The sequence below is a fragment of the Cebidichthys violaceus genome, unplaced genomic scaffold, assembly GCF_023349555.1.
Source record: "Cebidichthys violaceus isolate CVI_PGR_0920_01 unplaced genomic scaffold, fCebVio1.0.p SCAF_17, whole genome shotgun sequence".
Taxonomy (NCBI): domain Eukaryota; kingdom Metazoa; phylum Chordata; class Actinopteri; order Perciformes; family Stichaeidae; genus Cebidichthys; species Cebidichthys violaceus.
The window spans coordinates 10,076,098-10,090,053 of NW_027176340.1; the positions used below are offsets into that span (position 1 = coordinate 10,076,098).

Consider the following 13,956-nt stretch of genomic DNA (forward strand, 5'->3'; position numbering starts at 1 on the left):
ACGTTTCATCAATCTGTGCCCAGGTCTACTTAAAATACTATAAAATAATCCTTTATTAGTCCCACAGTGGGGAAATTTGCAGGATTACAGCAGCGAAGTGGACAGTGAAACAAAAAAATTAAATAAAAACAAAACTTGAAAAGTTAAGTCCCTTGTTAAGTCGAGTACGGTAGAGTTGCTAAGTCATTTCTTAACGCCAGTCTCCGAACTCTGCGCAGAAGGAAGGAAAGAGGGTAGTTTTTAATCTCCTTCGACTATTTTTACAGAGAAAAATGTAACAAGAAGAATTGCGTTTAAGAAGGAATGATGCTTTCTGCCACCAGATCAATTATAGGCTGATAGCTGAAAAGAAGCGTGGTTTTGTACAGACAATACTTCAATGACACAGTTTTGTGGTTTTTTTCCACATGTAAACCGTCACACGGATTTGCAATTTGTCACACGACAGAAATACCTCAGTGAACATCCTTCTTTCAGAGTGTCACATATGTTGTATGCTGTACTTTTCCATCTGCTCTATTGTGTGGAATGTGAATGGACTGAGGCCACTCATTCCTTGGCTTCATGCGGTCACTGCGAAAACAGAGGAGGACTCATGTTGGTTGAAGCATGAAAAAGGGAGGTTCAGTGTAAAACGGGTATGAAATGAGGTCCTTATGCTGTCAGTTGTACATTCTCAATATCTCCATGAAATCTACTGAGGCCCTCGGGGACCACTTCATGCTTTTATTTAGCCTTGCTTTGCTGATTTGGATTTTTCTTCTATTCCTTTTGGCAGCTAAAAATCGTTGTCCCGTAATCCTGATTTATCTTTTGTATTCTAAATTTAGAGATAGGCGACGATGGGTATCAGATTGTAGGGCATGAATATTCAATTGGGCTTTCAACCCCCAACTTCCTCTAGCTTTCAGATGTATTTGTGCATGATTTGCAGTGCTTCTTATGTTTCCTGAATAATGAAACCTTTCATTTTCTAAAACGAAACCAGGTCAAAGACTTGTACTGTATGTATGGTACTTTAAAGTGGTTGCCTTGCTAAAGCTTTGACATTCAATCTATCCATCAACCACAAGACAAGGGGCTACGATGAAGAACAATAGCTGAAGTCTCCCTCTTTTGTTCACGTCTCAGGTCTACATAAATGCTTGAGGGGGCCTCACCAGACGTGCAATTTTGTGAGGCAAGCCATAGTGTCATATCACAAAGCCATGTGTGAGGCTGCATACTAGAAACACTGTAATCTTCTACGTCTCAACCATCTCCCCATATGGGATTTTGCCCTTTCATCCTGCCAGCATGTACAATGTTTTGTGTTTTAAAAGTTAGAGTGGACTTTTTCTACCATTCCATGCAGTGATTAACCTAGTTACAGATGTCTGAATCACTGCCCATGTCTGATTCAAAAGGCCTGCTGTTGTGTCAAATGATGTCTGTTTATCTTAATTAGAGAGACAACTGCACCAATCAGCTACAGCCAACAAAAACTAGCCACAGCGTGGATGAGATCGAGGCAGCTGGACAAGCTTTTGTAAGTCGATTTGCAGGAATAACATCACTTAAAGTCCCTGCACACACACAGGTGTTTTCATCCGTGTTGGCTGATTAGATGCCTGCTGAGGTTGAGGGTGGGACGTCATCGGACTCCATGTACCAATAAGGACAATAAAGGTGTAATTTGTCTCGCCTAGCAGGGCGAGGAAAACAGAGTTAAAAGAGAGGGAAATCAGGCAGTCCTGAGAAGATGTTGACTGATAATACGTTTTCAGGATGGAGACATCACCGTCTACTCATATGGTAGGGCAAAGCAAATAAAACAATGTCCACTCCCAACAACAAATCAGTATTAATATTAAAGAGTAGGATGTTCCTAAAAAACTATGAATAGACTCAAACTAAAATAATCCCTCTGAATCATCACTTGTGACCCACTAATTGTGTTGTGCTCTTTGTATCTGCCCTCTGCCTATATTTTCCTATTTTGCAGTGTTCAGGATGTTTCTGGGCAACCTAACTGCCAGGTGCCAGATTGTAAGCAAGGATCCAAGAGGAAGTGACAAAAATGGCGGACAAAGCAGTGAAAAATTTCAAATTTGGTGCCATGATACACTGAATCTGGGGTTGAAGTTCACCTGCTGGCGAGCACACTAGCCGCAGTCAGGGGAGCGTGCGCTTGTGGTGTCGTTGAGCCCAGGAGGAGGGGCCAACTTTGAATCCTACTCTTTTTGCTTTGATGTTGGGCAGAATGAATAAAGTGATAAGAAAATGACAATTTAGGCTGGGCAGTCAATGACAATAAATTTGTTGCGAAACCTGCCTGAGTTGTGTAATTCATCACAGTTAGCATGAAGTCTACATTACAAGTTCCAGATGATGAAATTGCATTAAAAAGCGAGCGGCGGTTATAATATGATACTGTAATGTAACACTGGAGAAAAGTAGTTTCATACCGTACACACATGAAATGTAAATGAAATCGAATGTTTTCTTGTTTTAAGATAATTTTTTGGACATTTTGTGCTTTTATTTGATAGTGTAGAGAGACAGATATGTATAACATATGTATGATACTGTCATATGAGAGTATGATTGGAGTTATCTAACTTTAAAGCTTAAGGTGAAAAATGGTGAAAGCTAATGTAATTTTTTATCTTTAAATCTAAGTTATATTTTATTCAATAGATTTCTTTTTTTATGAACATGAAACTAATAAATACTCTTTTCAGATACTCGTTTAATCAAGATAAATATGCTATAAATGATAGTATATGTAAAGTAGAAGATCTTCCTCATCAGTTGTAGTGGTAAGAGCTTTCACGGCCAGCCTGATGGAATGGAAAAAAAAAACCTGCAGCTGTCCTGCTGTGGATATAGATCTTGATCGACCCTGAAAAGTTCTGACTGTGCCATCAAAGCGTCACTCGCCCTGACACCACAGACATCAAGTCGCTCATCAAACACGCCACCTCAACCTCTCCCAGCAGCATGCTGTGACAGCTCGATGCTTTCCATTTCACGTCCTCCTGTTCGCCATCTCCCTCCCCTACTTTGATTTGGCCACTTATGATGTCTTATGTCAGTCAATCTCTCTATTTATATCAAGGACCCTCGCTTCAATCTGTGTCATGATCTCCAGCTCTTTGATTTGCTGTGGGCATGGTTGAAAAACGAGGGGGAGAAGTGTGTTGGAATTCAGAACCTCAGACAGATCAAACTAAGAAAGCAAGGCAAGGCTGACAGCTACGGGGGCTGCTGTATAAAAGGAGCAGTGAGGCTGCAAGAAGATGCTAATTCTCCCCCTTTCAATGCAGAGATCCTTCTCTGGGGCAAAATGGAGTTGATGACCCTCCTCCTTTGGGTAATCTAGTTCAGATGAGTACATTAAATAAAACACACAATAATCCACAACCTGATTTGCTCTGCAAAATAGTTAGAAATGCAAAAAAGAATGATTATTATTCATTATATGACTGGGAATAAACCTCATTCCTCATTTTGATGAATTTGGATCAAATGTTTGGAATTTGAAAGGATTTGTACTACTAGATATTGCACTTTCTTTGAATGCTATGCTGAATACTTTCTGCACATTTCTGGACCTGTTTATGATCTCATAGTCTCTTATCGTTTCCTACTGTGAATAGGTGAACAAGTCTTAATCGCCTTTTGTCTACACACCCTCCCCAGCTCCTATCACCCCTCTGTAGGCAGCCAGCATGAGGGTTAATCCCTCTGCGGCTAATGAAGGCAGAAAAGAAAATTAGGGCCCAGTCCATGGCTTCTGCACATTTTCTGTTTGGTTTCTCCACTTCTCCTCCGCACAGCCTCACAGTCATGAATGTAAGAACCTTAAATTCCCCTCAAAATGTGCTGGGACTGAGAACTGCTGGGGATGAGTGAACTTGAGAGTGAGACCAGCTGTAGTGGACACTTTTATGAGAGGAAAATTTAGCAATGAAGTCAAAAAAGATGTGCAAGGCAAATCTGCATACTAACTAGAATCACATGAAACATTTTAACCTTACACAATAGATCCCACATTATCCACAAAGGTTTAAATTGTTTCAAAGTAATGACATAGCCCATGAAGACCATCATTAACAATTAAAGACACAAGTGTTTTAGGGTGACGGCTGATCGATCTGATATTGGGGGTACTTAGTGATACAAAGTCTCAATTCTTTGGTTTGTTGGCATGCTGGGAAATAAGTAATCTAGCAGGTCGATGTGTCAGTGACTGTGCAATGGATTTCCCCTCTGAAAAAGGTTAGAAGTGACTTCTCTGTGTTGTCTCTGTGTCAGCCAAAGTCCTTTCACTCACTGCGCTCACCAACTGTTGATAAGGTAACACTGTTATTCTCTTATTGCACGGTCACATGGTACACATAGTAAGTCTCCCATTCACTGTCAATGGAGCGGCTTCAGATCGATGGCATCACAGATTACTGAGATGGACTTCTGCGTGTACATTAACATCTGGAGTAAAGAAAAGTATGTCCTCTGCTTTTACATTTTCCTTGAGAGCAGCAGTAGATTTCAGGTTGTTTAGGTTTTGGATCTGGGTGGTTGTGCATATGGAGTTAACCTTGTTGAATATAGAGTTTCTTCTTTACCAGCAAATGTTATAGTGCGATAAAAATTCAGGCCTGCCAAATAATGTATCCCCTCTCTATAATGCACAGTCTCTGCCCAACCGTCAAGTATTTTATTTTGTACTTCAGATCGTACCATTATGACGGTAGGGCAGGGCAGCATATGTGCATTATAGATAGGGGATACAACTTTTGGTAAATGCAGTCTGAAATCCCACTATATCTATGCTGGGAAAGTAGAACATTCTTCGTATCCACCACATTTACAGCAAAGATTATATGCCCCACTACTTGATAGAAGGGCTGACACTGTGCATGACTGAGAAGGGACACATTTTTTGGTAGGTCTGAAAGAATGTATGAATAACTTTTGCTTGGGAAGAAGAAACTTCTCCATATTCACCAAGGTTATTAGGCACATTCTGAAGTATGCACAAACTATAATACTTGATGGTAGGGTGGAAACTGGGCATTTTGGAGGGGGTTTTAGCCTGGTTGGCTTTATGTTGGTGTTTACGTGGTCTTTGTCAGCTCCTTTGGTTTATCGGCAAGTTGTCCAGAAAGATGTTTCATATGCAGTTAGCCGCAATAGTAAATCCCATTTAGTCACATTTAGTTCTCTCAACTTTAAAGCAAAATGGTGAGTATAAAAATCGGGCTCTTCGCTGTGTTACAGTAAATGTCGATTAAGCCATAAACAATGAAAGGAATTGAGGTGTAAGAAAAGTGAATGCCCTCTGGCCCTGGATATCTCTTGAGGAATGCGTGTCTTGGCAAAAACAACCTTTCCCACGCATAAGAAAGTAAGAGTATGTGTAGTGGCAATCTTACCTCCGTCCGGTGATCCCCATTACCACTACTGTTACAGTCTGTGTTTGGCAATAAGCTTGACTCGAAATGAGTCTTCAGAGGCAGTAACTCCATTTAAAAGGTTTTACTCAACAAAAATAAAATTACAAGAAACATTCTGTGCTCAACTTGTCACAACGTTGGCACAACGGTCAAAAAACTATCTTGCTCCGCAGACTGATTAACCTCAACTGAGAGCTATTGGCTGTGACGTAGTCAGTAGCGCGACTAAAGGAGCATTTCAACATTGTTTTTACACAAATCACTTTACACATCTTATTAAGTCTAATACGGCTCTTACAGTACGGTTGAAGGTCGGGCTGGCGGGTGGTGCTGTCATCACCACAAAAATAATAGTCTTGGTGTTGTTGTTCAATTTACCTGTATGAGTCGCGGAAATATTTGATTTGAAGAAGAAAGCAGCGCGACATTCACAAACAAAACAAGGACTGGGTGGATGCGTGACTTTGGAGATTGGGGTTTGCATCCTGTCTTCCACTAACTAACTTTTAAAGATACCCTAATGTAGAGGAGCACTTCAGAAAAAGGCTTGCATCTTGGGTAATTTTGGACCCACATGGCACTGACAAACAACTTAATTTGTCATTTAGAAATGAGGACTGTTTGTGTGTTTTTAGCTTGCATTACAGATGACGCCACTGGATGATAAATAGGAGTTAATAACAGCAGTAACAGTTAGACGCAGCAACAGTACAAGAGAGACATTTGTTGTGCAGCTGTGAGCAGCATAACTTTTTCTGCATTTAAAAAAAATGTTGACTGCAGTAAAAGATGGACATAAAAATGGAAAATATATATGTACAAAACAAAATGATGCAATGGATGGACGCAGTAAAAAAACGGAATGTATGAGAATACCAAAGCTTTAACAAGGCAAGAGTCTTAACACAGTGCGTCATTGTGCAATGTCTAATCATCAATGTCTAATCAAAACCATTTGTTGGTGCTGCTTTCAGGCCTCCATCACCTTTCCCTACCCGGCAAGTTGACTGCCCTCCACAGCTCCACAGCTGCATGCATAAGTTGATCCACACTCACCCTAACTGTGCCTTGAAAAAACATAGTGGGAGAGAGGACGCCAAGTTAACCTCTTAATGAGCTTTTTAAACCGAATAGTGGTAACTGCAATATTTGAACCAGGACGGATAGTGTGGAGATATTTTATATCTCCTGTATATGCATGTTAGGATTGATAACATTGTATGTAATAGTTCAGCTATTTATTAGTATATATTACCTCTTTATTGTAGAATTACACACACTCTTGTATTCACTAAATAACTCTGTAACTGGACAGACTTGAACAGGTGTAAGTGACTGAACCAGTGAAGTCAGCTCTTTCTAGAATGTCTTACATATCTGTGTTACATGCCTGTGTTTTGACCATCTCCATATACAGACTTTGTTCTCGGTATTTCTTAAATAACTGACGCCAGACTCGGACCTAAATATAATCTGGCTAACATACACGTATGGGCATAAACTTGACACTCCTGTATGTTCCACCCCCTCACTTTTGTGTAACAAGAGGGTATAAAGGTTTTACGGTTCCTTCAGAAAAGCTGAAGGAATTCAGCAGTCCAGCAAACTATGCTTTCCTTCCCATGATTCATGTATCAATGTAATAAAGAATTCTGCAAAAATTGATCTTCGACTCCAACCTCATCTGTGACCAGTCTTGTCAAAGAAAATCAACCACCACAATAGAAATGAGACGAGTCTTGTCAGAGTCCTGTATCTAAGGTCAGGGAACATGTGCAGGAAGACGAATTTCCTGCAGGAAAGGGTTCACATCCCCACGCAAACCTGGAGATATCGACTAACTTTCTTCAAGATTATTATCATTCTGTTGGGAAGAAAATATAAAATACCATGAGTACATACTGTACCACGCAGTCTAATCTAATTAAATTGTTGTCAGATTTTGACAACGCACATACGACGGTTTGCTTCATCACTTCGCTAATCAACAGTCACTGTCTCCACTGTTTAGATGGGCCGACATGTATTTTCCACTACACCTATCCTACATGATAGAACAGTCCGTGGATACGCAAATACCTGCTGGCAATACACCACTCTCACGTTTGTTCTTCAGCTCTTCTGTGGCTGAAAAACAATTGAGTGAACATATCGTAGGTTGTGGCTTAGTGGTTTTATCCGGTGTAGATGAAGTGACCTTTTGGTCTCATCCAGCTTTACCGTAACAATCCTCTGGGAGGGTTTCTAGAGAGGATAAACTAAAACAGGGCAGCGTCTTTGTTATTATTCATTTTTGCACACAACATTTTCTGCAGGCGGGACAGCTGGATCCGGCTTTAACCAGACAGCCAAAAGCAGCAAGGTGGTCACGGAATGAAGTGTTGTTCATCAAGACTCAACATCGATCTGTCCCATGCACAGATAAAAAGATTCCCAAGAGACAGGCAGGGCTAGAAAAGCAATCATACAAGCCCTTCCTCGACATCTCTGTTTTCCTCTTGAGTAATCACACATGTCAGAATCCGGATCCTAGCCCTTTAGATTTGTTGCAGAGCGTCATACTTTGGACTGCCGAATTCATCCGATGATCGCAGGAGAGAATTTCTTGCCAAGTACAGTTAATATCCAATTACCCTGATCACTGAACCCACATCCCTTCTGCCACAGGCTGCTACTGTTGATAATGCCCCTAATCAAAAGACAATATTTTGGGCCTTTGTCTCGTTACAAGGCAATTAATTGACAGTCGAGTGACTCTTTGTTAGAGCAGATTGCTTGTTTTCATGCTTGTTCACGACGGCAGCGTATGAATGTCTCCTTGAAATTCTGCTGAAACAGAGGACTCTTTGATGTGTAGTAATGAGTGACTGTTGCAATCCACTCATTCCTAAACAAACCTGGAGGGTTAATTATTACGCGTGCATTCTTCCCTGCAACTGACTGAATCCATTGAGCTTGTAGTTTTCTGCACAGTGAACTCTGGCAGACATCTGCTTGCATTTGACCACTCAGCCTGTGAAGATTTCATTTTTTGGACACGGCAGGATTAAGGTTTTATAGGCTTCATCAAGTCTGCGTCTCTCATCAACTCCAGGCTCTACAAACTATTGTGTCTTTGTCTTCATCTCATTCGACTCATCTAAGCAAGAGTGCGTTGGAAAGTAAAAGGCTGTAATTAAAAGGTGCTTTACGTGAAATTGAAAGCATGTCTGTTGCCTCACAATGGCTCTCAACATGGCGCCGGCCGAGCCTCTGGCTAGCAGCTAACTGTGCTAACAGTGATTACCTGAGCGTTCATGCGCGGCTGGCCCAGCTATGTAAACAAAGCACAAAGAAGCTCGGATTACAACACAACACAAAGGGAGAGCAACTTCATTCTCTGCTCAGAGAGACATTACTCCACTAAATTTTTTACAAAGGTTGTTATACAGCAGTATATAGTATAGTATAAAGTTGTTAATAGTATGTGTCGAATACAGAGCATGTAGTAACTTAAAGTATCAGTTACAAGACGCGTTTCTTATCAGAAGATAATCCCATGCTGCTTAAACCAAGACCTCCTATCTGTCCATCTGGCTATAAATTGGAATGAACTCTTCACTGCAGCTAAACATATAGGTGGAGGGAAACAGAAACAAAAACAGTGAGCTATAACGATACCAAATATATAAAAAAGAAAAAGACACTTGTTTCTATTTTCATTTTCTAAAAGATAAGAAACATGGTCAGGTTCTGGTGCCAAATTTGTAGTTTAGAGCTAATTCAGCATACAAAATGAAATCAATATACTCTATAGAGCTCAAAAAGAATACCAGAAGAGTATCTACTGGCATTAAAACAGCCCATTTGATGAGCTTTTAAGGGTTTTGCTCCCCTGATGGCTTTAATTTTTTTTGTCATCACATTGGTTCCCGAATAGACATTTGTGTTGGAGACGTTAAAATATTTCTGTCACTTTTTTTTTTACTCCATTTTCACATAAAAGTAAAATAAAAAATATATCTTTATCCACTCTAAAATACAAGGACGTTTCTGCGGACGTGATTTAAATGACAGTAGGATCAGTGAGGTGATTGCGGCTGTAATTGGTACCCCATCTAGGAAATGTGGCTAAAAACGAAAGAAAGAAATGCAACATATAAAGATAGAGGTGGAAAGACATTCAGATAATGTTGCTTATTTTTCTTACTGGTTGGTTCAACTAAAGTTAAACACAAAACAGCTCTCTCTGTCTCACTTTGTGTTCTTCTGTCATCTCAGATGTCCTTCCAGCCACATCCTGTTCTGGGAAAAAAATCTTCGCTTATTGAGAACCCTGCAGGAGAGGAGAGCAACTGTTTGCAGTGGCATGGCCTCCAGTGTGCACGGATTGCTTTTGTTTCTTTTTTCTTGTGTTAAGGCTGTGAAAGCCATGTGCCGCAGCAGGACGCCTCAGCCGGCCAAACACAACAAAGGTTCAAAGGTCGCTCATACGTTGTTTGGATGAACTGGGTTCAATTTCTAACTTTAAGAAAATGTGTGTCCAAAGCAAGGAGGATCTAGTATGTGTACATATTCTTATTCAAACAGGGAACAAAAGGACAAAGTGCTATGAGCTGGTTAGATTTTGTGTCATTCATATTTATTAATTCACAGATACACTCCTCCAAAGAAAGTGTCAAAATAGAGAATTTGGTTTAAAAAAAAAAAAACAGTCAAATTTTTTTTTTCATCTTTAGCTGTAACTGTCACTTTCTCACCTTTTACTGATTTTATTCATTACATGTCTCCATACATCAAGGAGAGGTGTCTGCATTGTGTTTTGTTATAGCTTGGGAACAGGTGGGAGCGAAAGTCTTTCTGAAGATTTGCTGATGCTCTCGCAAATAAACAGCCTTCACGCCAGTTAACATTTCCAACACAGTCAGTCAGATGGATCAGATTGCAGACTTTGTCAGACGGCTCTGATTATTATTCAGGACACAAACGTCCTCCACCAGACTGGGTTGGTGGTTCTGCTGTGAAACTTTCCTTTGGATGAATCTTTAAAGAGGGAGGTACGCTCCCAGAGAACAAAAGTGGCACTGATTTACTATGTATTTGAGGTTTGGAGTTTCAATGTTAGATGTAGATTTGACGATGTCTAACTGGTCGCTTCTAGAAACTATAAAGAAATAAATCTGTCTGTCTGTACTGTTCTTCCGATCTACTTCACACTCGGCAGAAGTGCCTTGCAATTTGGACATGTGACGTGTTCAGTATTTATAACCTTTGAATAAACAAGCAAACGGCGCACTGTGCAGCAGCGGGGGGTGGGGCTTCGGGGTGCGGAATACTGAGCTATGCATGTTGCCATGCAGCGGGCCGTTCACTTTTGCTGGTGGATTCTCGATTTAGCCTACCAATGTAACAAGAGCGGATAACCAACTGGAGAACCAATCATTACTATTATCATCATTATTGTCATCTTCAGTTTTTGGCAAAATGCTGGAACATTCACACAAAGAAACATCACCTTCTGGCCCATGAGACATACAAACACAGGACTTTCACCCAGGTACCAGCTGTTCGTGTCTGGTGTGACAAGTCAACATTGAGTTTTTTTTTACCTTACTTTTGTTACTTAGCTAACGTCAGTTACCTGACAAATTAGGAGTGCAGGTTGATAGCTGTTGATATAGCTGTTATTGGTTTGGATAAATTAAATTTGCGGAGTGAATTTTGAATTCAAACACATCATCACAGTTCGATCAGTCAGTCCCTGACACGTCCCTGACACGTCCCGTCTCTGACACGTCCCGTCTCTGACACGTCCCTGACACGTCCAAGACTGACGCTAGAAGAGCGCCTAGAGTGTCATAGTTTGAGGCATGTGGCCACTGACCGAGCCTCTCGACGAGTTGAGAGTGACAATGTGTTGGATGAGCGTGGGCAAAGGGAAGTGGAGGTTTAGGGCTGCGTAAAGACTTCAAAGTCAACACACAGATGTTTTCACTTGGTTTCCCCGATAGCCTTACAACAAAAAGTCTGTGGGTTTGAACCCCGCTGGGCCTTATAGACTTTACATGTTCTCCCACAGTCCACAGACATGCACGTTAAGTGAGAGGAGAACTCTAAATCTTCGATGTGAATGTGGTTTTCCGTCTAAATGCATGTTGGCCCAATCACTGGACTGTCATCAAACTTCTCTTAAAGTGCACACTGGGATACTCCAGCAGTTTGGTCCTGAACAGTATAAGTAGTACAACCAAATGAGGAGTGGAGGGATGGTTTCCCTTCATATTTAAGACAAGCTGTGAAAATAAAACACTCCTCTTAGAAGATGAGGTAATCTCACTATTTCTCATGGCTCCTTGGAAAAGGGAGGAGAGCAACGGTCATCATGCACTTTACAAGTATGCAGTGTCAAGATGTACATTTGTCATGGCGTCCTTTTTTTCAATAAAAAGGTGCCGGGACATAGTCAGGACATGTACAACGAGAAACAAAATGGACACAGATAACTACAGTAATATTTGTAACCTGATTTATTGTTTACTCTAATATTGCATGAGGATAATAGATGCCAACATGCTCTGAAGTCTGCTGACCGTAGAAAAGAAAGTTTAGTAAATTGTGCCCTCTGGTGGGAATTGAGAGGAACAAGAACAATGGACAGAAGTACATGAGTATTACCAGCAAAATGTACCAAAACATCAAAAGTACTTCTTAAAGAGGGACAAGTCTCATATGGGTTATATCGTTATACAAGTTATACTACTGCATTATTAATGTTCAGGGTTTAACGTTTTTTTTAATGCTCTAGCTATTTTAACTACTTTATATAGTGCTAGTTCATGCAATGCATCATATTTCAAAGGCAGAGCTTGTGATTTGTATTAGAACATTTTAATCTGCAAAAAATATAGCTGTCAAATAAATGTATGAAAATTATGTTTTCCTCTGAAGCTATGACAATATACAGTTTTACCTAAAAACTGTAAGTAGTTTATATGTACTTATTTATTTTCCTATAACTTACTTATTTAAGTCCTTTTAGGGCAGCAACAAATAATTACTTTCATTATTAACAGATCTGTTGAATAATTTTTCGATACTGCTTAATGATTTCTTAAATAAAATGGCAGAAATGTGGAAATCCTCTCATTTAAGAGGCTGGAAACAGCAAATGTTTTGCATTTTTGCTTGATAAAAGATTTAATGTATTATTATAATTGTTGTTGATTGAATAAACCATGACTAATCATTTTAGAACCTGTGTCATTTGTTTATTGTTTGTATTTATGTACCTAACTTCCTTTTTTAGATATCTTTTTGGATGTATTTTAAAGTAACTGTTGTTTCAATCTTTTTCTTTAATTTCTAGTTGTTTGTTTTAAGTAGCCTAATTTCAGCTGTATTTTGTGTATGAAAGGTGCAATATATATTAAAATCATTGCTATTATGTTACGTCATCAGGCAGTCAGCACAAACCAATGTTGTCTAGCAAAACATTGATCCAACCGGCAGACGTTTATTTTCCACTTGAGATTACAAAGTTTCTGCCAGGTTCAATTTTGAGGAAATATGTCTACAATAATATGCAAGCCATCCTCAATAAATTTCCATTTGATGGAATAGTGCATGTCTTGGTTCTGGGGTTTGAATGTTTAATTCAGGGTAAACATAATAGCTTCAGTGAAGACCAGGAACAAACTGTAGATGTGTGTGTGTGTGTGTGTTTGTAATACTGTACAGCTACTTAATTAAAGATAGAAGTGGAATCTGTATTCCATTTACCGTTTTTTATTCTTTGACGTGTATGTTTTGGCAGAGCATTTGTAGACTACAATGTATATTTTAGCCAACCTGAACCAATAGCTTTCCCTAAAAAGGAAAAAGAAAAACATTCTTGATGTACTAAAAAACCGAGGGCTCGTCCGGGATTTGAACCCGGGACCTCTCGCACCCTAAGCGAGAATCATACCCCTAGACCAACGAGCCAAGTTGTGCAATAGAGTACATGTTGCAATTTTGTAAATAAAGAGAGGGAAGGTTTCTTCAGCATGTTTTGTTTCTATTTTTAAGTTATACCAGTAACCTACCCTGAAGGTAGATCATGACGAGACGTCGAAAAAGTGAAGTGTTTGGTTTTTCTCTTAAAAAACTGCAAACAATGTTTCTCGTCGAACCTAACATACATTTCTTTAACTTTCTCATTCATTTGTGTTGTTTGGCGAAGCTCAATCCTTCTGACCCGGTAAATGTGTCTGTATTCCTCTTTGTGAGAAGAGTTGGAAGAGTCCATTATTTTTGGAACGTTGACGTTGTTGTGACGTCGCTTAACAACCGCCAGAGGTCGACATACGCTGTGAGAAAGAGGCTGAGGCAAGCGGCATCACTCCCAGCTACTTCCGTCTTCGTTTAACTCCTGTTGGCAGACGTGTTTCTCAGTTGTAATGGTAAGTTTTTACGTAGTATATATTTCTACTCAGTATATTGTATTCATGCATAAGTCATTTTGCTCTGGACTTTGTTGAACTTCACCGTGTCTCTG

The 13,956-nt window shown here is 39.9% G+C and overlaps 1 non-coding gene across 1 annotated transcript; it reads right to left on the reverse strand.

Annotated features, from left to right (window-relative positions):
• Window positions 1-13,331: 13,331 nt before the first annotated feature.
• Window positions 13,332-13,403, reverse strand: trnap-agg (transfer RNA proline (anticodon AGG)). The gene has a single exon. It is a non-coding gene; the product is annotated as a tRNA-Pro (tRNA).
• Between the last annotated feature and the right edge of the window lie 553 nt (window positions 13,404-13,956).